General features: G+C 41.3%; 1 non-coding gene across 1 annotated transcript; it reads left to right on the top strand.

The window, feature by feature from the left end:
• The first annotated feature begins 4,536 nt into the window (after window positions 1-4,536).
• LOC118780010 lies at window positions 4,537-4,698 on the top strand. The gene has a single exon (XR_005005050.1). It is a non-coding gene; the product is annotated as a U1 spliceosomal RNA (small nuclear RNA).
• The last annotated feature ends 21,165 nt before the right edge of the window (window positions 4,699-25,863 follow it).

Below are 25,863 nucleotides of genomic sequence, written 5' to 3'. Positions count from 1 at the left end.
CAAGTCACCCCTGTTCCAAAAGGAGTCTCAGTGCCCCATAAACCTGTACCCCTCTTTTCTACACCAGGTTTGTAGCCACGTGTTAAATCTCCACATAAAGGCTTGCTTCCCTCTGCTTGCACGTGGTACCGGTAGAATTCCAGAGAAGACTACCATGGAGGTTCTGTTCCTAATCTTACCCGCTAGCTCAATAAATTTGTCCTGCAGAACTCCAAACCTACCCCTTCCTATGTCATTGGCTCCAACATAGACCATGACCACTGGATCCTCCCCCGCTCTGGCATGGAGCTTGTCCGCACGCTCCAGGAGGTCTCCAACCTGGGCACCAGACAGGCAACAGACCATGCGAGACTCCTTGTTGCGTCCCCCACTATCACTACCTCCCTTTTCTTGGAGGATGAGGCCGCCTGGGTGCCCTGGGGCTCATCAGTCCTCCCACTCTCAGGATTGTGGACCAACTCGTCCTGCAGTGGCATGAAACGGTTGGTCACTCCTACGCCCTACTGTAACCCAGCTCTCTCGCTGTATCTGGTCTGTATCTTCCCCCCTACCCGGCTTTGTTGAGCACACTATCTCCCTATGGGGCATAATAATCAGTTCCTGAAACTCTAACAATTCAGGATTACTGTGGAGTCCAGCTAGTTGGGCCTTGAGATCAAGAATCTTGTTCTCCAAGTGCTCAACGAGTCGGCAACGATCGCAGATGAACTCATCCTGGAGGTCTCCCTCCAGAAATCTGATCATCCGGCAACTCTCGCACAGTTTTGGCTACATTTTTTTCCCCTAACTGAACACGTAAAGATTTACTGCCGAGACAGAATTACCAGCTTAAAAAGTGCTAAAAGCACCAAGGTGGTTTAGAACAGTCAAAGGCAGCAATTAAACACAAGAAATGCCACTTAGTCAGGATACAATAAACTACGCCTACAGTTCAGCAAAAGCAAACACGCTAACACAACCAGAATCAGGATATCCAAAAAGGAAACGAAGAAGAATGGTAAAAAACAAAGTAAACAAGCGAACTGGCTGGCTCGCTAAACTACCCGACTAGCTAGCTGAAGTATGCTGCCTAGAGATTTAAAGATTTGTTCCTGAGAGGGTGAAAAACCACAAAAAACCTCTCATCGGCTAGAATGTGTGCCAAATTAGCTGCATTTGCTAACGACATAACTCATTGGCAACACTTTGACAGAGGAAAAAAGTGGAAAATTCCCTCTCCCCCTCTGTCCTAAATAGCTAGATGAATAGCCCAATATTTATTTTTATCTGTTTGGATGCAGGAGCAGACAGGCCACTCCACAAACACAGCACGAGCTTGTCAGGCAAGAGCAGTCGAACAGAGCCCAAGAGCAGTCAAGCAGGGCCCAAATGCTGGACTGCTGGAGAAGGGTCATGCTGGAGAAGGGTCATGTTGTTTACATGTGCAGCTGTACCTCTCCGGACAACTTTTATTCCTCACCTGAACTGTTTCAGAGCCTTCATAGGGCAAACACAGGGGCATGTGGAACAATACACCAAAATTGTAGAGGAATGCCTCCCCAGCTGAAGACCCTGAAGCTAAATCCAACAGACCCACCTGTTTTCTTTGAGAGTGGCCCACTGCTAGCAGTGTTATTTCGTGCCACAGGAGTTGTCACTGTTTTGTCAACAGAGCATGACACTACAGTTACAGTATATCAAAAAGAGTAAGGTCTAAAGGGCCCACTATTTTTAGGACTGTAAGAAAACCACTTAGTGTGGAAGATTATAATTTACATGGGTGGTGTGGACAGAGCAGACCAGCTCTGCACCTACTATTAATATGGGCACCGCAGTGTGAAGTGGTACCACCGGTTCTACCACCATGTGAAAGAAGTGGCCTTAGTGAATACTTTTATTGTGTACCAGGAGTGTGGCAACCCATTGGATGCTGTGGATTTCAGAAAGTGGGGGAGGGGCTTTTGCAGAGAGGGAGGTCCAGGGATGCGCAAGTGCCATCACTTGACATGGCAGTAGTACCTGAACATCTGGTGGGGCGACACTTCTTGGGGCAGAACTCAGTATCTAAGCCAGACTGCAAAGTCTGCTCTTCTAGGATGAGGACCAGTGATGGGAAGAATGGAAGGAAACAGACGTTTTTCTTCTGCAAGACCTGCCCAGACAAACTTGCCCTGTGCCCCACCATATGCTTTGAGCTGTACCACACCAAGATGGTCTACAAACAGTGATTGGTGAGTTTTTCACTTTTTCCATTTATTTTGGTTTGAAAGTTTATAATGTTTTCTGTATTGGATGGTGATATATTGAATAGTAAGGTAACCTCTACAGTAAGAATGACATTTTCTTTGTCCATCCTCCCTCTTTTGATTGCTGTCCCTGGCCTCTCCAACTGTCTGCTGGCCTATTCATTCATCTGCAAGGGAAAGCATGACGTCTGCAGGCATATGTGTGCGCGTCATACACACACACACACACACACACACACACACACACTCACTCATTTTCAATCTCTCTCTCTCTCTCTCACACACACACACACACACTCACAAAATAGGTTGACTGTTGATGTTGTTGATGATGTTTATAATAGCTAATTTTTCAATCAAATGTGTTTTTTTTTCAGTTAATATTGTTACAATAGTTGTTTGTTGTTCATTTTTACAAATATATACAAATGACCAGAGTGTGTTTGTTGTTTATTTTTTACAAATTTACAGTATACAGGTAATGAGATGTTGTTTATTGTTCACTTTTACAAATTTACACAAATGGCCAGAAGCTGTATCTATGTTTGTTTTTACAAATCTATACAAATGATCATAGGTCATATTTATTTTTTATTTTTACAATCTACGAGCCACTCCTAATTTCTCAGATTTCCCAGTCCACTCTTTGAGTATTAATTCCAATTATTGTTCATTTTTCACAAGTCTATGCAAATAATTATACAAACTTTAGATGTTTACATAAGTAATTTATGCACTACTGTATATTGCACTTACTCTTTGAATATGTAACTACTGAATTTGCATTCATATGTACTTTTGTTTACTTGCAGTGTATTTATGTTAGGTTATTATGTTTACATTCATACCATTGTCACTTTTTATAACTGAATGTTCACTCCCTGCTAACTTACTAGCACTTGGACGGTACTTACATTTTCTATGTGATAAGTTCATCATTGTGCCAATTCTTTTTAAGCCATCTGTAATGAAAGACTAATACTTTCAAGGAAAGTAAATAAATATTTGTAATGATTTACATCACGTAATACTGGAATAATGTGACTAGAATTGGAGCTACATGTCTCCTCATACATGTGGTTTTCCATATTGAAGTTGTTAGACTTTGCAGGAAGATAAATACATTGTTTTATTAGAAGTTGTCTTATTTCTAAGGTTCATTTTCTCACTTAGAATGTTGGCAGCCATATAGGCTTGGCACTGTAGGGGGTCAGTGTTCCAGAACCGTCTGGCAGTTATTGTATTAAAGACTCTCAGAGACTCCCAAAAGTTTGAGTTTACAGTGGAAGTCCAGAAACGCAATCGGGAAAACTCCCAGTCCAAAAGAGCGAATCCCAGAGTTGACCACCACTCAGCAATGAGTTTCCAGTAGAATGCCAGAAACTCTATCTGGAACACTCCCAGAGTGCAAAAAAGTGATTCACAGGAATGACAACCACTAAATTTAGAGTTTACAGTGGATGGCCCGAAATTTGATCTGGAAGACTCCCAGAGTCCAATGAAGAAAATCCCAGGATGATATAGGATGATAACCACCCCGACACCGGTTATTTTGGAATAGTTTTTCGTCAGAATGTCGCAGAGAGTTGGAACCATTTCCTACGGCAGGGGTTTTTGGTGATGCCCGATTGATTGGTACCCCCCCCCCCCCGTCCTTCTGCGACCAAATTGCCAAAATGCAAAATAACTGGTGAGCTTAGGTTAGGAAAAATCTTTCTTTCCTAAGTTGTCCCCTGTGAGGGTCCCTAGGAAAGAAAAGTTTACACTGGCCATTCAGTGTACTGGAGCCATTGGGTAGCCAGTTTTTTGTTACCCTAGTGTTGGATTTTTTGTGTGTAGGGTTGGGGTTAGGGTTTTCTGTTGATATAATAATTTTAATTAGCAGGGGTGTAGCAAAGGGCGAGAGCAGTCACCTCACCTGGCCTCGAACCTGGGTCTACAGGGTACCAACCATGTGACTTTGACCACGACGCCAAAGAGCCAGGCTAGTTGGTATAGCAGTCAGAGCGCATACTCAACCGTAGTGACGGCACTCCGTCACAAGGGGTTCCCCTTTTAGTGCACTGGCACACAGACTTGGGGCTCAATATCTGGTTAAAATAAGCACTACACGATAGGCACGACACAATACATTTTTTTTTAAAAATTCAGCTTTTAAAAAAGAAATTGCTTTCAATACAGACAGGACGAATGAAACCTTTCCTTCAGCTGTTTCCTTGTGGCGCTGCGCAGCCCACTTGCAGGACGTGGCAACCGTCAGTGTACAGTACATGAGGTGCAATGACGCCTTTTTGGTTGTGTTGTGTACTTGGTCGTTACATGGCAGCAAAGATTCTGTGATCTTGAATGTGGCTCACTCAGGTTGAGGCTCGGTCACTTCTCTGTGGCTTTGCTGGGCCCTGCCAATTTCCTTTAATGCGGCAATCTTGACTGCATCATTTCTGCTAGCGGGGATGTCATTTGCACTTCTCTCTGGATTTTCTTCTTGAAAAATGGATGGTGAATGCCTGTCATATATGAATGTGTGAAATATGTAACATAATGTGTGAGGGTTGACATGTGCGCTTGTGTTTATTAGTCATTTCATTTTTAATAGTCTACTAGATGGTGTGGTATCATTTACTTAGTGCTTACTTTCAAGGCGGATGACAAGCAAGAACTTCCGTTTTGACAAATCTTTGTTGTATACGTCCATGTTACACTGAACACGCATAATGTCATTTGCTCTTAGAAGCTAAGCAGAATCGGAGCTGTGAGTGAAGAGCACCTAAAACTTTTTTTTTCACTGTTGTGAGTACGCTGCCTGTGCATTTTACAGTGCAATGGAGAATGAGTGTAGCATTAAAGTCGATATGCAGCTAAGAATGAAGTGTGCTTGTGTGTATTTTGGCTGGATTTTGAACAAGAGCGCCTTAACACTTAAGAACGCTTTTGCACTTGCTGCAATGATTGTCCTGGATTAACATTTAGGCTTCCATGATGACACTGAAGTCATGAATGGTGTAAATGGTGAAATCCATGAGGTCATGCTGAAATTCAAGGGGACACATATGAGACACATATGGCTTTTTGAAGGCCTTAAAACTATTTTCTCTCTGTTTTTTTGTAAACGAAGGGGTTCCCTAAAATAAAACCAGCAGCATAAAAGAAGAACGTTTCTTACCTCAGTCCCTGAGTTTTTTTTCTTCGGAATCCCTTGCTGGGTGGCTCGCCAGTTATAAGGAAAAAGAACGCAATTCCGATCTTCGTGGAAAAGACTTCTTTATTTACTGGAACAGCAGTTGTCAGAAGTACGTGAAACGCACTCTGGGTTCAGCGGCGTCAAATCGAACCCCGAGGGTTCACTGAAAGCATTCTTTATACTGATACAGCGCTTTGATCAGGGTAGACAATAATTAATTAACTATCAATATGGGAGTGGGAGTACATGTGGTGAAATACCAGAGGTTTGGTAATGACATTATCTTAGCTTTGATCAGGATAGACAATAGAGTACGTGTGGTAAAATACAGGAGGTCTGGTAATTAGATTATCTGCCCTAGCAAGAGCACTTCTCAATCATCCATCACCGGTTTCTTTAGAAGGATCAATTGCCGCAACGGCTAGCTGTGGCCAAAGTGACAATTAAAGTCTGTGAGTAGAACTGTGGTTACAATAAGGCCGTCTAGACAAGTGAATACAGGTATTTGCATACCTTAAGTGAGAGGATCTGTGCTCTCTTATGCTACACTGAGTGAGCTGGTTTAGGAATTTGGACCAAAATCTTACAGGTGTCATCAGAAGAATCGGTAACACTTTACTTGGATAGTCCACCCACAGAGGGTTTACAGAGTATTTCTAACATTTCAACAACTTATTAGTTGAGATTCAACAATTCAACTGTTTCACTCTGTCTGTTGATGTTTACTAGATTATCTATAGAGTATATGTAATGATTCATGAATATACCCACATATTCTCACTCAGCCTATGGTATACAAATATTCAACAATGTAGATACAAATATTCAACAATTAGTGAACCATTTCATTAATCTTTGTTGAATATTCTAATATCCAACAATGTAGATACAAACATTCAACAAAAAACTGCTTCATTAATCTTTGTTCTAATTCTAAAGCTCAACTAATGTTCAATATTATATGCATGCAAACTCAGGAGATAGAGGAGGCGTCCAGCAAGAGGAAGGTTGTTGGTTCAATCCCGATTCCTCCTGACCCTGTCGAATTGTCCTTGAGCAAGACACCTAACCCCAAACTGCTCCCAATGTGCAGGTTGGGGCCTTGCATGGTAGCCTCCACCGTGAGTGTGAGTGTGAGTGTGAGTGTGAGTGTGAGTGTGAGTGTGAGTGAGTGTGAGTGTGAGTGTGTGTGTGTGTGTGTGTGTGTGTGTGTGTGTGAGAGAGAGTGAGAGTGAGAGTGAGAGTGAGAGTGAGAGTGAGAGTGTGAGTGTGTGAATGGGTGAGTGTGAGGCATGGAATTGTAAAACGCTTTGAGTGCTCAGAGTAGACACTATATAAATGCTGTCCATTTACCATTTACTTAACCAGAATACTGTGGACTACTGGCTTATTCACGTATGTAGAACATTCATACACCTTATCTTTTATCCCAGCATTTCAACTACATATGTAAAAATGAAGTTGATTCTCACTTGCATAACCAGTTAATTTCTGTAAATTTTCACTTGGACTACCAAAGTAAAGTGAAAAATAGCTGAGAATCTATAAATTCAGCAACATATAAATAGATGAGGAAGGTGATTGAGCCTTTGCAGGCTCTCTGTTTTGCTCTTCCACCTCATCATCTCCTCCCTGATTAGCTTCTTGGCCTTTGGAAAAGCTACAAATATAATTTTAATTAGGCTTATTTTTATTTGCAATGAGTGTTTGTTTATGAACTTGACCAAGAACAAAACCTGTTCAAAGTCACTTATGAAAAATCCACATCAGCCTGGTTTGGATCAAGTTCCAGACAGTGCAAGTAAGCTACAATCAAGGTGGGGCAGACCATGGGTAGAGAAACTGCCTGGACATGGAGTGACTAAATACTTTAACCATGGCTAGACATCAGCTCTAGTGATGTTAGACTACATATACAAGGAGGAACTTCTAGATCTCTATGGGAATCTCAGTATTGCCCTACGGTTCCTGTTAACACATACATTTACATTTATTCATTTAGCAGACGCTTTTATCCAAAGTGACGTACAAAAGTGCATATAGTGGGCAAACAACTGGCACAAGGGCAAGATGTGTACAGGTCATACCATGCAGCTAGTGCTGAAGCTGAGCACAAGGTCAGTGTAGCGAGACAGAACTAATCTGATCTAAGGATACATAAGGTTACCTATCTGATCTAAGGTTACATAAGGTTACATATCCCAAATACAGTCACTGGGACAATAAAGTGCTGCTATACTACCTAGGCCAAAAACGTGCTACAAATACAACGTTAGAGATATTGCTACAAGTACGAGCCAAGAATCTAGGGTTTACAAGGTCAATGGCAAGGGTGTCAGTCCAGGTACAGTCTGAAGAGGTGTGTCGTCAGCCCACGTCTGAAGGGTTGAAGAGAAGGAGTTGTTCTCGGGGGGGGGGGGGGGGGGGGGGGGTGGGTGAGTTCATTCCACCACTGGGGGTAATGATGGAAAAACACTTCCTGTCACTGTTGCATCTGCATTGTAAAACCTAACAGTGTATCTTAATGAAAGAATTAAGTCAACATTAATTAAAAATGGCAGAAATTTAAATAACTCAAACAATTCAAGTTTGCTTGTTTTTTCAGCCTTATTTGAATAGTGATTAATTGATTACAATGAGTTAAATTCACTGTTTTTGTCTAAATTTATATTAAGTTCTATTCCAAAATGTAATTGTAAAAAGGCTTATTGCCTATTTATACATGCCAAATACATTTATGGATTATACTTCTCATCTTAAAAAAAAAAACAAATTGGCAGGTGTTTGGCCAAAACTGAATTTTATCTTAGTCCCATCCAGAGGTAAGGGACACCGCCATCTCCCATGGCCAGGGATAAGGCTGTTGTGGGGAAAGCCTACGGGAGCCACAGTCAAGACTGTTGAACTCGCTACACAAACATTTAAAACACTTAATAGTGTTTTTCTCGCTAGATCTTGCATCAAATGTTAACAAACATGATGAAATTACCAACTTGAAACCAAGTGTTTGGCTAGGTTCACAGTCCAATTTCCTGCATATCCAATCAGAATCCGATCTTCCTGATTGACTGTCTGCATTATATATTGCAAGTGATCAGATCCGATCTGTGTGTCCACTTCACTGGTTGCTATAATAATGACCTTGTGCCCGGAAGTAATGTTGACATCAAACAAACCAACATGGAGGGAAATGAAATTAGCTTGTTAATTTACCACATGGCAATGTGTAGCTGCGGCATAGGATTTATAAAAGTAATCCTATGGTCACACGGATGACACAGGAGAGAGACAAAGCAACCAGCTCCCGTTCATTTTCAAAGAGAGTTGGCGATTTACAGCAACAAGAGACAAGTGGGCGTTGCAAAGCAAACTAGGTGGGTCTAAAATAGACTAGAGCAGTGTTTCCCAGTGTGGGCCACAGCCCCCTGGTGTGCCATGAAGGTACTGCAGGTGGGCTGCAAGAGGTCATTTACAATAAATAAATAAAATGCTTTTAATTTCAATTTTGTAATTAAGTTAGAAATTACCATAATATATTTATGATTAAATATTTACTTTTAAAAAAGTAATCAGAACTAATAAAACAAAGCCATGGGATTTAAATGTGTGTGTTGTGTTATGTGTTATTCTTCATTTATTTGATCCAGAACAATTCTTATATCTTGTCATTGGCGGAATTGTAATTGACGGAATACCTTATCTGTGCCAGGGAAAGAGTTAAAATGGAGCGGTGGCTATCAGGTGGCAAAAGGAAAGCTGTTAGTGGAGAAGAGAGATTTGAGCTCTCAGATAAGATTTACCAAGGTCTCAGACCTTAATTAGCGTGTTAGGGCTATGGCTTGTTCACAATCATCGCTAGGAAAGGCTTTATAAATATCAAAGCTTTATAAATACTCTGACTCCTCAAACCTTGTCCCAACAATCAGCAGCCATGGGCTCCTCTAAGCAGCTGCCTAGCACTCTGAAAATTAAAATAATTGATGAAGGCTATGAGAAGATAGCAAAACGTTTTCAGGTAGCCGTTTCCTGAGTTCGTAATGTAATTAAGAAATGGCAGTTAACAGGAACAGTGGAGGTCAAGTTGAGGTCTGGAAGACCAAGAAAACTTTCAGAGAGAACTGCTTGTAGGATTGCTAGAAAGGCAAATCAAAACCACTTTGACTGCAACCCAAGACCTTCAGGAAGATTTAGCAGACTCTGGAGTGGTTGTGCACTGTTCTACTGTGCAGCGACACCTGCACAAAAATGACCTTCATGGAAGAGTCATCAGAAGAAAACCTTTCCTGCGGCCTCACCACAAAATTCAGTGTCAGAAGTTTGCAAAGGAACATCTAAAAAGCCTGATGCATTTTGGAAACAAGTCCTGTGGACTGATGAAGTTAAAATAGAACTTTTTGGCTGCAGTGAGCTAAGGTATGTTTGGAGGAAAAAGGGTGCAGAATCTCATGAAAAGAACACCCCTCTAACTGTTAAGCACGGGGGTGGATTGATCATGCTTTGGGCTTGTGTTGCAGCCAGTGGCATGGGGAACATTTCACTGGTAGAGGGAAGAATGGATTCAATTAAATACCAGCAAATTCTGGAAGCAAACATCACACCGTCTGTAAAAAAGCTGAAGATGAAAAGAGGATGGCTTCTACAAAAGGATAATGATCCTAAACACAGCTCAAAATCCACAATAGACTACCTCAAGTGGTGCAAGCTTTATGTCTTTTGGAATTCTGGTCATCTTTTACTCGCTTAGGTATTCACAGTAACAGAAATTTTGACAAGGGGTGCCCAAACTTTTGCATGCCACTGTACATGAAGATTTTCTGTTTTGCAAGCCTTTACCCTCACATACTACAGCGGAAACCATTTTTTTTTAAACTCTGAATGCATTCATGGTTTCCAATGAAATAGACTGGCCACAAAGACGATGCCTGCAGATTTAAAGACGGTTTTGGATGAAGCAGTGAGAACAGTAAATTTCATCAAAAGTCATCCACTGCGGTCACACCAGTTTGCCATTTTATGCATGGAGATGGGAAGTGACTAATGGCCGCTTCTCCTGCACACTGAAGTCCGGCGGCTTTCATGTGGTAAGGTGCTCACTCAACTTTTTGAACTGCATGATGAAGTCAGGACATTTTTCGTGGATCGTGGATCAATTCTGTGACTTCAAGTGGCTTTGTAAGTTGGTGTATTTGGCCGACATTTTCGGCTATTTAAATCAATCTCAATGTATCCCTCCAAGGAAAAGCAGTGACCACGTTTCATGTCCACAGTAAGATAGAAGCCACAGAAAGGAAGCTCAAGCTGTGGGACAGAAGAGTGCTTCAGAACAACCAGGAGTCCTTTGACAATCTGTGTGAATTTCTCAACAAAGAGGAGAGGCAGATCCCGACCTCAGAGGCAGCTCTGGGAATACTTCCCTGTGATCCGTGAGCAACACAGCTGGATACAGAATCCATTTGGCCCCCATAATGAGGATGCCATAGCAGGCCTCAGTTCCAGGGAGCAGGACAGCCTTGTGGAGTTATCTTGTGATACTGCTTTGAAACCGATCTTCACACAGAAGCACTTGGCACATTTCTGGTTGCATGCTTACTCTAACAAGGCATTGATGTTTCTGATGCCTTTTGCTACCACTTATCTGTGTGAAACTGGATTTTCAGCGCTTGTAGCTTTAAAGACTGCCTAAAGCTGACATCCATTCAGCCAGGCATCAAGACTTTGACAGCTGCTATACAGCAACATCACCCTTCTCATTAGGTAAGTTGCAGGTGATGCAATGTAACGTTACCCAAGGTCTCCATTACCATGCTTGTACCACAGTTGCTTGTGCACCTTTAAGACATTTAATTCATTGAAAGTTCATATGTGCACTGTGCATAATGTTACTGTAAAAGGGGTAGGCAGTAACCTCAGAGAAAATGTTGTCAATACCATGGCATTTCAATGTCCTCTTTGTGAGTTTAGACAGCCTTTTGTCAAAAGGAACATGTTCCTTCATTTAAGGGGGCACTTGAAATGAAAGCAAATTGTCCCTTGTCCATTTAGATGTTGCACATTTAAAACAAATGTATATACTATGTTTAATTTACACAAATCCAGAGAACATTACAGTTCCTCAGAGTATGCTGTTGAGTTTGTTCAGCAAAATGAGTTGGATATTCCCCACAATTATGAGAGCGAGCAAGATTCTGTTGTGTCCGATAATGATGAATCCTCTCAAGAGCTAGGTAGCAACACTGAGCAACAAGCAGAACAGTTGGAGTATAATTTGGCTGCCTTCTTTTTGAAAATGCAAACAATCCTCCATGTTTCGGACAGAGCAACGTAGGAAATCATTGAACACATTGATCAATTATTTTCTCTCTCTGAACCTATTCTCAAAGAAGTAGTCATTAAAATACTGCACAATAAGCACAATGGCTCTTTTACTGACATACTTGTAAATGAAATTCTTCAGGCAGTTTCAGAGAGCAATATTTTACACAAATCAGTCACCAGTGAAGGCCCATTGTCAACTACCAAGAGGCAAAAGTCTTATGTTAAGCAGAGGTTTCTACATGTCAAGGCTATTGAGTACCTTATTGACTCCACAAGGCGAACCTTTACGTATGTGCCCATTCTGTCCTCTCTGCAGGTGGTGCAAGAAAGCCTGGTGAGTTTTCATCATATGTTGATGGCTGTTACTATCAGGAAAACCCACTTTTTGCAGAAGGTCTCAAGTTTTATTTAATTTTCTATGTAGATGATTTTGAAATTGCAAACCCTCTTGGAACATCAAGGAAAATGTACAAAGTATGTGCAGTTTATTGGCCATTAGCCAACCTGCCAGTAAAATATCACTCTGCACTGCATAATATTCAGCTTGCCTTGTTGTGCAATTCCAATGATGTTCAAAAATTTGGATATGCAAAAGTGTTTGCATCGCTCTTGAATAATTTAAAGACACTAGAACAGGAAGGTGTCTATGTTGAGACATTGGGTGACTCCATAAAAGGCACAGTCTTCTCTGTTGTCGCCGATAACATTGCTGCTCAAGTGCTTGCTGGTTTTAATAAGAGTTTTAGGTCTACCCATTGTTGCCGATTTTGCCTTTATACCAGAACAGATATGCAGACATCAGGTGTAACCACTGATAGTTGTCATTTGTCATTCAAGAAATGCGGCACAATGATGATGAAGCATATGGTGTCAAAGATACGTGTGTTTTCTCTGATCATCTCTCATATTTTCACCCCATCACAGGATTTCTCCCAGGCATCCTTCATGGCCTGTTTGAAGGTGTAGTTACAGTGGAGCTTGCCATTTGCTTGAAAGGTATGATGTCATTAAAATATTTCTCGCTAGAAGATCTGAATAAGGCAATAATACCCTATCCTTATCAGCACTCTGACAAAGTTGGCTGTCGCCATCCAATTCCACTTAGTTTTTCCTCTCGAGGAACAATAGGTGGAAATGGTCATGAGAACCATACTCTCCTGCGATTGCTCCCACTTCTCATAGGCTCAAGAATGCCAGAAGGGGACAAATTTTGGGACATCCTAATGGCGTTAAAAACTGTAGTCAAACTTACTGTGTCTTATCAATTCACAGATGAATCTTTACAGTATATGGCCTGTAAAATTTCTGAACACAGGCAGTTACTTCAGGAGGTCTTCCCCAATTTGCTGTTGAGCCCAAAACACCATGGAGCACTACCCTCACCTCATTAAGTGCTTTGGTCCCCTTGTACATCTCTGGACAATGAGGTTTGAAGGGATGCACAAGGTTTTTAAGAAAATAAACCTTGATATCATATATATAATCATATATCATATAACACCATAATCATATATCATATAACATCATATATAATATCTGACACCAAAAAATGATGACTTTTTGTCGTCACCAAGATTTTTTAAACCACCAGTGCAGACTTCAAAAGTCTTCATCAATTACTTGCCCTCTGATGTACATGCCTGTGTATCAAGCTTCACGAAATACTCCAATGTCCTTAGTGCAAAAGAGGCCACCATTGATGGAACACCTTTTGTGGTTGGCATGTTTGTCTGCACTGGTGTCCAAAACGCCTTACCTGAGTTTATGGAGATCAAAAAAAATTACTGCTTGCCAATGAAATCACTTTTGTACCTAAAGATTTCGAAGCATGGTATGTTGAGCATTTGCACTCATTTGAGTTGACTGTTCATGAAGGAAAGGGCCATACTGTTACACATGTACATCAGCTGAGGGACCAGACTCCATTGTTTGCTTACAGGGTGTCTGATAAACTAATTCTCACACCTAAACACTTTATTCCAGTCTCTGAATAGAGGAGCAGTGACTCCCATCATTTCATTCTGGCCAAGACATCTAAACAGTTGAAGATGAGGGCTGACATTCACTAATATACAATTACAAGGGGATGGCAGATGTTACACGATTACATGGCATTATCTTTTGTGTTTTATTTGTTTTAGGCTTACCTAGCCCAGAACAAATGGCTTCACTTCTAAAGCTGCGTGTTATCCTTGATGATGAAAATTCAGAAAAAGTCATCTTGCACTTTTGCCCTGAGATGGTCAATGATATATATCATCATATATATATATAATATCTGAAATCAAAAATAAGTTCAACCTGACCTGTGACTTCAGACTGCAGTCTGAAGACCCTGATTTTGATAATGCTCTCTGCAATTTGGTGAATGTAGAGGACCTTCCATCCAAAGTAATCATAAAGGTAGTTGGTCTAACTGACTTAGATCTCAGTTCTTGTAGTACCGATGACACAGTGATCCTGTCAGAAAACACTGACTCACCTGATCAGACCTGTAGATGGCCTGACGTGTTTGTTGTGCCCACATTCTCCTATGGTGGAGAGGTGGAGGTGGAGGTGGAGTTCACTATGAGTGAAGGCAACAGTGCTTTTGCAAAAGAGGGGAAAAGTCTGAGACTAACCAAAGATCAAAAGCATAATGTATTGGAGTGTATGGCTGCTGAAATGTATAGATATAAAGTCTACCCAAGTAGCAAGCAAATAGGAAAGACTGCAGATGCACTAGTGACACCCATGCTTGAGGAAGAAGGGCTATAGAACAGGCTGTGATGGCTGGAAGAACAGTTTGCGCTACAAGATGGGGAAACTATCCAACCAAACTAAACCAAGCTGGCATAGGGGATGTATCCATCAATGCAGGAAAGTGCAGTCGGAGCAGTCCAGGGGCTGCACCATCCCGGTCAGACATTAAAAGATCCAGAAGAGGGAGGTGAACTTTCTTCCCAATTATCCTTCGGGGGAGAGCAAGGACACTTTGGAGGCTCAGAGGCTAGAAATGGTGGGGGAGTTCCAGAAGGCTTCACCGGAAAGGGACGCGGCGCTCATGTACCTGCTCATTCAACGCACCTTTGCACTAAGACGTGAAGAGATCATCAATTCTACAATGCCCATAGCAGAGCTGAAAAATCGATGGCCTGCCCTCTTTTGTGAGGTCCAAGTAAGTGAAAAGTTGATGCTCTGTGGGAATTGTGATCGTAAATTATTAAAAGAATATTCTCTAAATCAGAGTGCCTTATTTACTTGATGTTTTTACATATGCCATTGTTGTTGATACAGCTATACAAGGAGTTTCATTGCATCACCAATCAGAACCTGCCATTTACCTTCTTTGCTGCCCTGGATAAATATACACCACAGCGCCTGAAGCTGTACAAACAGAAGAGGTCTGGAACTTGTGGGCAGAAGATGGCAGATCTTCTGTTGGACTACAGTAGGCAGGTAGACATCATGCAAGGGTTATTGGATGACACTGTGTTGGATTTTTAGAAAAATAAGGCACAAATTGATGACAGGAATGTTTATTTTTTGATACTACAGTTGCCCCATATATTTCTCTATTCATAGCATAATTTCAATATTTTGATCTTAAATGCTATAGAAGTGTCAAAATCACAAAGTGCATTGTCCTTTGCTCAACACATGTCTAACAGGATAAGAATGACATACAGGCAACAAGAGCAGCAGTCCTGTCTGGTTTACCTGAACGAAGACCCATCTGAGATAGGACTGTGCAATATGACGATATATATATCGTGTGACGATAAAAAAACATCTATCGGTTATGCTCTATCGTTTATTTCGTTGTGTCGCAAATCACACACTTTATGGGAATATTTTTCATCATTTGGACGACGCTTTGCGTTCTTCCACACTGCACGGATGCAGGCAGGAAAGTGAACGTGACACAGAACTATGGTTGAAAAGTGTTTTCTATTTACCTTTTTATATGCTTAACCCTTTCGCATGTAACTTATTTTTATGCTATGTAGTGCGCGTGTTACCTTACATGGTTTGTTACGTTTTCATTAGCGTTATTAAGCTTCTTATAGTCTTCAGTTAGAATTTACTATATTTTTTAACATTAAATCGTTGTTTCCTCAAAGATAAAATTAGCTAGCAATGACTTCCCTGATACAGGCCTGAAATTATTTTTATGCAATACTGTACTTCTTTTAAAATGCTGTTTTTTAATTAACTTTATGCATTCTATGTATTCTATCTTCTAACTTTATTTTTATTTTATTTTATTATGCAATTATGTATTCTCATTTAGATTTTATTGATATTTTTGTTATTATTTTTATTTTCCATCTTAATTTACATTAGTTATGGCATTCTATCCCTGTTTCTATGTTCATTTGATGTGAAGCACTTGGTGCATGTAACTTCTTTATTGTCAAGCACTTTGAGCTGCATTTCTTGTATGAAAGGTGCTATATAAATAAAGTTTATGTGGTGGATATCCCCCTGGTCTGGGCCAAATGGACCGAGGGTCTTCCTCCACATTTTGATGCCTTCCAGAAAATAATAAGTCCTCACAGAGTCTGATGTAATCATAGTTGTTTGGTTTATTGCATATGGTGATCAATCACATACAGTAAACCGGGTTGGTCCGCGGAGCAACAGGTGTATATGCGGTGTGTATACATTCACAAACACTCCCCAATCACTCCGCCTTCCCCTCAGCCTACATCCATCCTTTATGCCTTTTCTCACTCCTCCTATCCCAGACCACAACTTCCAACTCCTCCCAGGCTCCTCCTTCAAGATCATCCCATTTTCCATTTTAATACACCATTATTTAATTTTTAAGCTGTTACATTTACCCTGCCTGGAAAGTCCCATAAACTCCATAGTCATTAATTGTATATTATTTTTAAACATAACACTTCTGAAATTTCCCATTATTTCCACTCCACACCTTTATGATTTTTAAACATAGATAAATAATACACAGCATATATGCCTGGAATATTACCATTATTTCCAGGCCCACATTTAAATAATAAAAAAGGTTAAGTAACTCAGTTAGCCAGACCGCGGTGCTGCAGACTGAAAGAAGGCACACAGATATCTATGTGCCATAAGGTTAGGCCTTAAAGCAAAGGGTTAATGTAAGAACTAGGCCCCGTCTAGACACGGCCCAGAAGACGGGCCACAGGAACAAGACAAAGAAGAATTAAACCCCGCAAAGGGGGGCCGTTGGCTTAGCACTACTATGATGGGCAACTATGACAAACTGCAGTAAATCCACATACAGTTCACAAGCATTTGCCAGTAGATGTCAGCTAGGCCAAAGCAGGCAATCAGCTCTTATTTTCTAGCTGTATGACTCCTAAAAGAAAATATAAAACTAAAATGGGGTGCATATGTTAAAAGGAGGCAAAAACATGCTGACATGCTGTACGGGCATGTCAGGGGGAGAAAATACAATAAGCGAAGGTGGCATGACTATGAGTCAGAGAAAAAGGATACGATAAGCGTAGACCGTAAACCAATAGGAGAAGTGAAGGGAGAGAAGATACAATAAGCGTAGATTATGAACCAATAGGAGAAGTGAAGGCAAAAAAGATACAATAAGCGTAGACCATGAACCAATAGAAGTTGGCATGACTATAGAACAGCAACATAGTGCACAAAGGTTCTGGGGTGACTTCCAGGGAGGGCCAATGCTGAAGGCAGTGTTCCTTCTCCAAGGTCACCCACTGTCCTGTAATAGCCCCCAAGATTACCCCCCTAGCGGTGTCTTACAATGGCCTACATGCAATGTTTATGACCTAGGGTAACCCCCAGCATTATTTAGGCATAGAATCACATCATATTACTTTTCAGTAGTAGTGCTTAATGCAAACAATATTTTCCACTATACAAAGTATAATAGAATACATATTATTTAAGGCTAACATATTAGATTGTCTGGTTTCCTTATACACTTCCAGACCTCCACATGTACAGTAAAGATAAAATAAATAGCTAATGTAATATATCAATAACTTCAGTTAATATGTCAATAACTGTGGTTAAAATCTAAAGCTAACATCTGTTGGCAATGCTTATGATGTTTGCTGGCAATAACTTATTTCCACCATGTAACAAGCTTAATTGTACCACGTCAAGCTCCACTTTTCTCTGGGGGGGAGGGGGGGGGGGGTGAAAGTGGCAATACTCATTATTTACATATGGGGTATACACTTTATCAAAAATTTTCCACCACATTTATTAGTATTATTATTACTACTACTACTATTATTATTACAAGAAATACACGAGCACAGGTAAATGTTGGCATATCGCACAGCGACCACCGTGACTGGACGAGGTGACTGAGATGATCCGGGGGCTGGTGCTGCCTCCAGTCATGCTACAGCGCGTGTGGCGTCAAGGCACAGACTCGCCTCTGCTGGGGCTGTGGCAAGGCTGGACACATGGTGAAAAATTGCCCTGTCCAGGCTAAGGGGGTGGGAAATGATGTGGGGAGGACCGGGAGCAGCACGTTGTCGTGGTGGGAAGAACTTCTATATCAGACTTTTGCCACGTGCCTATCTTCATAGGGGGGGTTCCATGTACAGCTTTGGTGGACACAAGTTTGACAGTCATAGTGGTCCACCCGGAGGTGGTGCCGGCGGGGACACAGCAGTTCAACTCCGTACAGTAACTGTACGGGAGTTGCAGGACCAGGACTGTCAGTTAGACCTGGGAAAAGCTACACTGAGTTTTGGGGATGGTCAGGTTGTGAATATGAGGCCTCTGGACCCCCAGTGCATGGCGGCGCCAGCAGCAGGGCCCCACAGGAGCTGTGTGGGGGAGGGCAAGCAGAGAGGCTGTGCAGAGACATCCAGTACAACCCCACCTGAGTCGGGACTCTGTCTTAAGCAGGTCACGTATGCTCCATGGTATATGGATAAAATTTTAAACATGTATTGAGTGCACCTATTATTTGTTATTTTTGTTTAAAGGAATTCCCTCAATATATACTGTAGGCTACAGGCCTACAAATTCAGAATAGACATAATGGTAGGGAAAATGAGTATCATCACTAATTCAAACTGAGAACTGACACTTTATGCCCCGTGTTTCAAACTAATCTGGCTATTTTTTATGAGTGGCAATTTGAAGAAAGACTAATTTGATGTCTTCCAAATGTTCGTGTGATTCAGCAGAATCAAAGATAACGTTGTCTCATGCTATATACAACGTATGAGTATCCCGGGGTGACAGGCGGACGGCTTTGTGGGTTGAGACTGTGGTGTGACAGACGGAGAGATAAGGAGAGAATTTAGAGGATTAGATATTATAGGATTATATTTAGATAGTTAATTTTGTTGTTTAATATATTAATAGAATAAAATAGTTTTAGTGTGGTTAGTTTGTTCTGAATGTTAGTGTAAATAGTGATAGTTTAGTAGGCAATCTTCGTTTGTCTTGTCTATGTCATATAATGTTAGGTACAAGTTTGATATAGTTTAGTATAGAAATGTAGAATAGATTAGATTAGATTAGATTAGTGTAAGTAGCCTACCACAGTATCACCCTTTAAAGGTAAGTAAAATACGTAACGTTACAGTTTGAACAGGTTAAGGTTACTGTTAGTTAAGTTAGTTAGTTAAGTTAGCATAGCATATTTTGTTTGACTAGCTAAAGTCAGTTTGACACACATCGCACGCTACTGTGACAACGGTCATTTTTCCAGCCATTGAACTTGAACCCATTGGCTTTGTTGCTTGCTTGTTCTGTATCGAAGTTTGGCTCACGTACCATTTTACCACCTTTGGTCCAAACACTTATTTATTTATTAAGTTATACTTCTTCCTTCATTTTAATAACATTTCATGTCTTTTCTTAATATTCACGATAAGTTAAATAGTGGTCCAACACCGGACCAAAAGCAAAAACAAATAACGGTAATGTTTCATAGTCGGGTACACAAACGCAGTTGTAAGTACAAGGTCTCACACACGTACTGTATGTTACCGTGACAGACTAATGCTAACGTTATACCACAGTTATGTAAAATAAATTATGTAAATTAGTTAATAAACCTAAAACTCGAGGCTATCAGGTGTCGAATAGCTATCGGAATCAATACAAAGTAGTCTAAAATAAAACACAAATATTCATAAACATTAAAAGTCTGTAAACTCTGTAAATTATTCACCAACTGAAACTTACCGTTTCTGTTCTTGTTGCAGAGGCAGTCATGAAGTTATTTCCCAGTTTACAATTAAACAAGGTACAGGACATCATTGGGGAGATCTGAAGCATGCTCCAGCACGGTGTCGTAAAAATGTAAGCTTCTCACACACGCCACATTTCAGAAATTTAATTATTATTATATATTAATTAGTCTGGTTCCAGCTGGGCATGACAAGCGTTAACGAGACATTTAAAAAGCTGCAGGTATACCAATGTATTACCTCTGACACACCCACAGAACGACAGAAAAACCTAGGCTACCTTATTTACCTGTTGCACACCGTTTTGTGTAAAACTGTTCAAAGAAACGGAGGGCTATAGCCTACGACAAAGCGAGGTTATTTGCTTACCCAGGCCATGTCTGTCAGGAGTATTTGCTGATCTCAAAACAATGTCACTTTTGAAACATGTACCTTTAGTGATCAGCGGTTACTGCCTAGGTTACCTGTATAAGCAATCGTATTAGCCTTCAGATCAAGCCAAAATATCAAAAATCGTCACTGGTTAGCACAGAAGCCATTTAAACAATTAATGACAATGCATAGCCTACAGAGATCACTAAAATACTAGGCCTACCTATTTGTTTTCTTTCAGGTGCAGCAGCAGAATGGATCACCTGAAAATCGGAACGACAGTGACAGTGATGAAACTATGCTGCTATTCAATTAAGAATATAGGCCTAATATATAAGCCTATAATAACTATTTGACTAATAAACGACTAAGTAACTTTAAATAATTCTAACAATTTCAAATAAATATTTACAGTGACATCCAGGGGTCGTTGTAGCAATGTAAACGACGTCGCCAAACGTCCTCTGCACATAACTTTTGGTCACAGAAAGACGTCGCCATGACGTCCAGGAGATTCAGAAATATACGTCTCCACAACATTATCGAAGCATGTCGCGGTGACCAATGCGGTACGTAATCACAACGTTGCCACAACGTAACTTTGTTAGCTGGGAAGTTAGACTACGGTGTCATTATTGAAAAACCCACAGTACAAACAAAACATGGTGTCAGAAGACGGACTTGAAGAGAAAAAACAAACTTTAGAGTTAGCACAGAAGACTAGCCACGTTGTTGGATCATACTAGCAGTGTAAACCACCCAGCAAATTAACCGCGAATTAATACATCAACGAGTCGGCAGACCATATCCTGAACCTACTTACTGTGGGAGAAAGAGGACCTAACAAAGTGAAAATGGAAGGATTGCATCCACCACCCAAACTTCAGCTGACAGATAATGTGGCTGAAAATTGGAGAAGATATAAGCAACGTTTTGAGTTGTACCTAGCTGACAAGCGCTGACAAGAAAAATGAAAGCGTCGGTGTTTTTGCATGTTGTGGGTTGATGAAGCGCTGGAGGTTTATAATAACTTCACGTTTGATGCTGATGAGGACAAGGTGAAGCTGGATAAAATAACTGAGAAGTTTGAGGCTTACTGTATACCTAAAAGAAATGTGACGTTTGAGAGGCACAGATTTTTCACGTGTACAGAAAACGAGAGAGACAATTGATCAATATGTGACCTAGTTGAGGAACAGAAGCAAGACATGCGAATTTGGAGGGCTGACAGACTCTTTGATAAAGGACAGGCTTGTGTGGGGGATTCCAAATAATAGTCTAAGGGAGAGGCTATTGAGGGAGCATGATTTGGACCTGGAAAGAGCAATAACACTGTGTAGAGCAGCAGAGACTGTGAAAACACAAGCAAAAGAGCTGTTCGGTGAAAGCTGCAGTGTGGATGCAGTGAGAAAGGACACACACAGAGCAGTAAAAAAGAAGAGCACCGACCCCGAGGTGAAAAAGGGAACGAAACCAGCAAACAGAGATGGACAAAGAAAATACATGTGGTCAATGTGGCATGCAGCATCCTAAAAAAAATGTCCAGTATTTGGCAAAACATGTACAAAACAAAAACAACCATTATGTACGGTGCTGTAAAAATCAAACACAACAAAGCAAAGTCCATACAGTAGATGAAAGTGACATAGAGGAATTCTACATGGATGTAGTGACAGAACTGGTTAATGACGCTGAAAGTGAATGAAAGTGAATGCATTGTAATGAAACTGGATACTGCAGCTCAAGCCAATGTGATATCAGAGACTGAGTTCAAGAAAATTAGAACCAGACCTAAACTACATGACACAAAAGTGAAGGTAAGAGGATACTCAGAAGCAGCAATACCTGTGAAAGGAAAATGCATGGTGAAAGTGACACACAAGGACAGAGAGCAAACACCTGGATTCATAGTGGTGTCACAGGATGTGCAGGCCATACTAGGTTTATCTGCCTCTGTGAGACTGAACCTAGTAAAGAGAGCGTACATTGTAGAAAGTGAAGGGAGATACAGAGTATGATGAACTCATGAAAGAATATAATGACCTGTTCCAGGGTCTTGGCTGCCTTCCTGGGGAACACACAATCAGGGTGGATAAAAGTGTGCCACCAGTCATTCATCCATGCTGCAAGGTGCCATTTGCTCTTCAAAAGCAGCTGAAAGCAGAGTTGGACAGGATGGAAAGCCTGAAAGTGATTGAAAAAATTGATGAGCTGACTGAGTGGGTGAGTTCCCTTGTCATCGCGGACAAAAAGAATGGAAAGCTCAGAGTCTGCACGGATCCACAAAATCTGAACAGAGCAATAAGGAGAGAACACTTCTTACTTCTTACAAGAGAAGAAATAATGTCACAGTTTGTGAATGCAAAGTACTTCAGCAAGCTAGATGCATCATCAGAATTTTGGCAACTTAAGCTGGACAACGCAAGTTCTAAATTGTGCACAGTCAACAGTCCCTTTGGCAGATATAGATTCCTTTGATCCATTCGGCATCGCTTCAGTGCCTGAGGTGTATCACAAGACAATCCACATGATCTATGAGCACCTGGAAGGAGTGGACACATCAATGGATGACATCATAGTATGGGGAAGCACGAAAGCTGAACATGATGAGAGACTTAAAAATGTCCTGGAGGCAACAAGAAAAGCTAACATGAAGCTGAATAAAGAGAAATGCCAGCTTGGAGTGAAAGAGTTTGTGGGAGACATCCTGAGCATTGAGGGCATCAGGCAAGATCCCAGAAAAGTGTCAGTAATTGAAAACATCCCAAGGCCACAATGCAAAAAGGACATACAGAGGTTTAATGGAATGATAAACTACATGGGTATGGGAGTGGAATCATGAGCATGAGAAGTCATGGAGTGACCTGAAGAAGCTGCTCACAGAAGAACCAGTTCTAAGGTTTTATGATCCGGCGAGACCCATCAAGATTTCATCAGACGCATCACAGAGCTCGGAGCTGTTCTCTTGCAGAAGTATGATGACACGGAGAAGCGATACGCACAAATTAAAAAAGAATTACATATGCATTACATACAGCATAACATATGCTTGTGAAAGATTCCACCAGTTTGTGTCAGGACAGGCAATCAGTGTTGAAACTGACCATAAGCCATTGATTGCGTTATTCCAAAAGCCATTCAATGACTGTCCACTTAGAATCCAAAGAATGATGATCCGGCTGCAACACTACACAACTGAATGTGATGTACACCCTGAGTAAGCTGATGTACACAGCTGACACATTGTCCAGAGTTGTTGACTCGAAGGAGCCAGCGAGCACCAAGATAAACGACGACATGAACACCTATGTGAACGTGATCACTCGTGTGCTGCCCGTGGTAGATGGGAAGATGGAGCTCATAAAAACCGAGACAAACAGAGATGAAACTCTAAGAAGACTGAGCAAAGCCATCATTGATGGATGGCCCAACATGAAGCAAGATTGCTCACCTGATATCGCAGAGTACTGGAACTGCAGAGCAGATCTGTCAGTGGTGGAAGGCATCATCTACAAGGGAAGTAGAATAGTTATCCCGAAGAGTCTGTGACAAGAAATGCTCAAGAAGATCCATGGAGGACATCTTGTGAGAAAAGAGCATGTGAGGTGATGTACTGGCCGCGGATCAACGAAGATGTGACAAAGGAAGTGTCAAACTGCATGGCATGCCTGAAATATCAAGCAAGCTATCCTGCCGAGCCACTAAACCCATACCCAGTGCCAGACAGACCATATCAGAAGGTAGGCACTGACCTATTTGTTTCTGAAGGGAAAGACTACATTGTGGTTACAGACTACTATTCCCCGTATCCAGAGGTCTGTAGACTGCACACAACAACTGCAGAGGCCGTAATAACATCAATGAAAGCCATATTCTCCAGACATGGTGTGCCAGGTGAGGTCCTCACAGACAACGGACCGCAATTTTCCAGTGCGAGTCACTTTGCAGAAGAATGGAACTTTGTGCACACGACATCAAGTCCTCACTACCCACAGTCTAATGGATTAGTGGAAAAGTCAGTCCAGACAGTGAAGAGGCTGATGCACACGGCACAGGACAGTGGAATGGACATCTACCAGAGCCTGCTGGTGTACCGCACAACACTACTTTAGTGTGGTATGTCACCAGCGTAGCTCCTTATGGGACGTCACCTGAGATCAAACATACTCATCCGGGAGAACCTGCTGAAAACAAAGGAGGGGGAGAAGGTGAAGAGGTTCAAGGAACAGCAAAAAGCAAAGTAGAAGTTCTGTTATGACAGAGGAACACAGAACCTACCTGAACTTCATACTGGCGACCAGGTGAGGTTCAAAGACAAAACAAACACATGGACACAGAAAGCAACAGTTCTCAGTGAAATCCAACCAAGGTCATACACCATTCAGACAGAAGACGGTGCGGTTCTGAAACGGAATTGTCGAGATCTTCTCATGGGACCAGCCACAGCAGATGAGAGGACTGATGCTGCCAGACAACCTCAGCACGCACTCGAGAATCCATCACCTGAGGCGCCAGCTCGAGTTCAGGAACAAACCATCAGAAGATCCTCAAGACATGTGAAGCAACCTGAGAGACTCATTGAACAGATTTAAGGACATTTGCTTAGTTGTAAGGTTATGATGTAATAATCTCTCTTTAAGTTTTACTATAGTTGACACTAAAGTTGAACAGACTAAGATAAGAGTAACTTGCATTAATGGTGATACGTTAAGTTAGTTAAGAGCTTAGTAAGTTTATAATAAGTTTTTTTTGAAAAAGTTATTTTCATAAAAGTAGAATACTTTTATTTTAAGAGAGGGAGATGTAAAGATAGGAGCGAATGGTGGTTTGCTTGTTCTCATTTGTGTGCCTGTCAGATGGAGCATGCGCAGAGGAGGGGTTGTTGGTGTATGTGAGTTAACACTAGGCGAACGGCGCATGTTCTGACAGTGTCTCCTGTAAACGTGAATGAAGTTACATTAATAAAGAATAATCTCTTTCAAGTTAGACTACGGTGTTGTTATTGAAGAACCCAAAGTACAAACAAAACAGTGACATCTGGTGGAATAGTCCCTCAGTCACCCTATATTTTCCAGGTGTCACTTCGTTTCCAGAATGACAGTGTCGGTATAACAGGTAGGCAGTATGACCCTGTTCTGCTGCAATTAATTTGTGAAAGTAGTAATATCATCAACAACAAATATTCAGTAAGCAAGACCCCAGTACGTGGGCTGCTTGTATGTTCCATCATACCTATATATTGTCCAGAGCTGTGCAGCTGAAATTAAAATGTGAGACCAAACTATACTGGTCTTCGCCTAAAAGTGGGAAAAGAAAATGAACTGATTTGCATTTTCTGGTGTGGAAATAAAGCGAAACCCAAACTGAAATAAAAACGTTGATTTAAAAGTGTACCACGATGTGTAGGCCTATCACTTTCAAGCTGAAAAGAATTTTCCGTTTCAGCGGTGTGCTCCCTTCTGAAGTGTTGGACAAGCCTTTTCCTCTGAGCTGGTTCCTCTAACTGTTGGCCTGCCAGGCAACGCAGCCCATCAGGCACAATATGCGGAAAAGAAGAGCATTGGGTGTTTCTTTACGCACAGCTGTGTGCGGAAGC

This window comes from Megalops cyprinoides, chromosome 6, assembly GCF_013368585.1.
Source record: "Megalops cyprinoides isolate fMegCyp1 chromosome 6, fMegCyp1.pri, whole genome shotgun sequence".
NCBI classification, from domain to species: Eukaryota; Metazoa; Chordata; class Actinopteri; order Elopiformes; family Megalopidae; genus Megalops; species Megalops cyprinoides.
The sequence above is the reverse complement of the archived record's forward strand: the minus strand, read 5'-3'. Positions and strand labels throughout refer to the sequence as shown.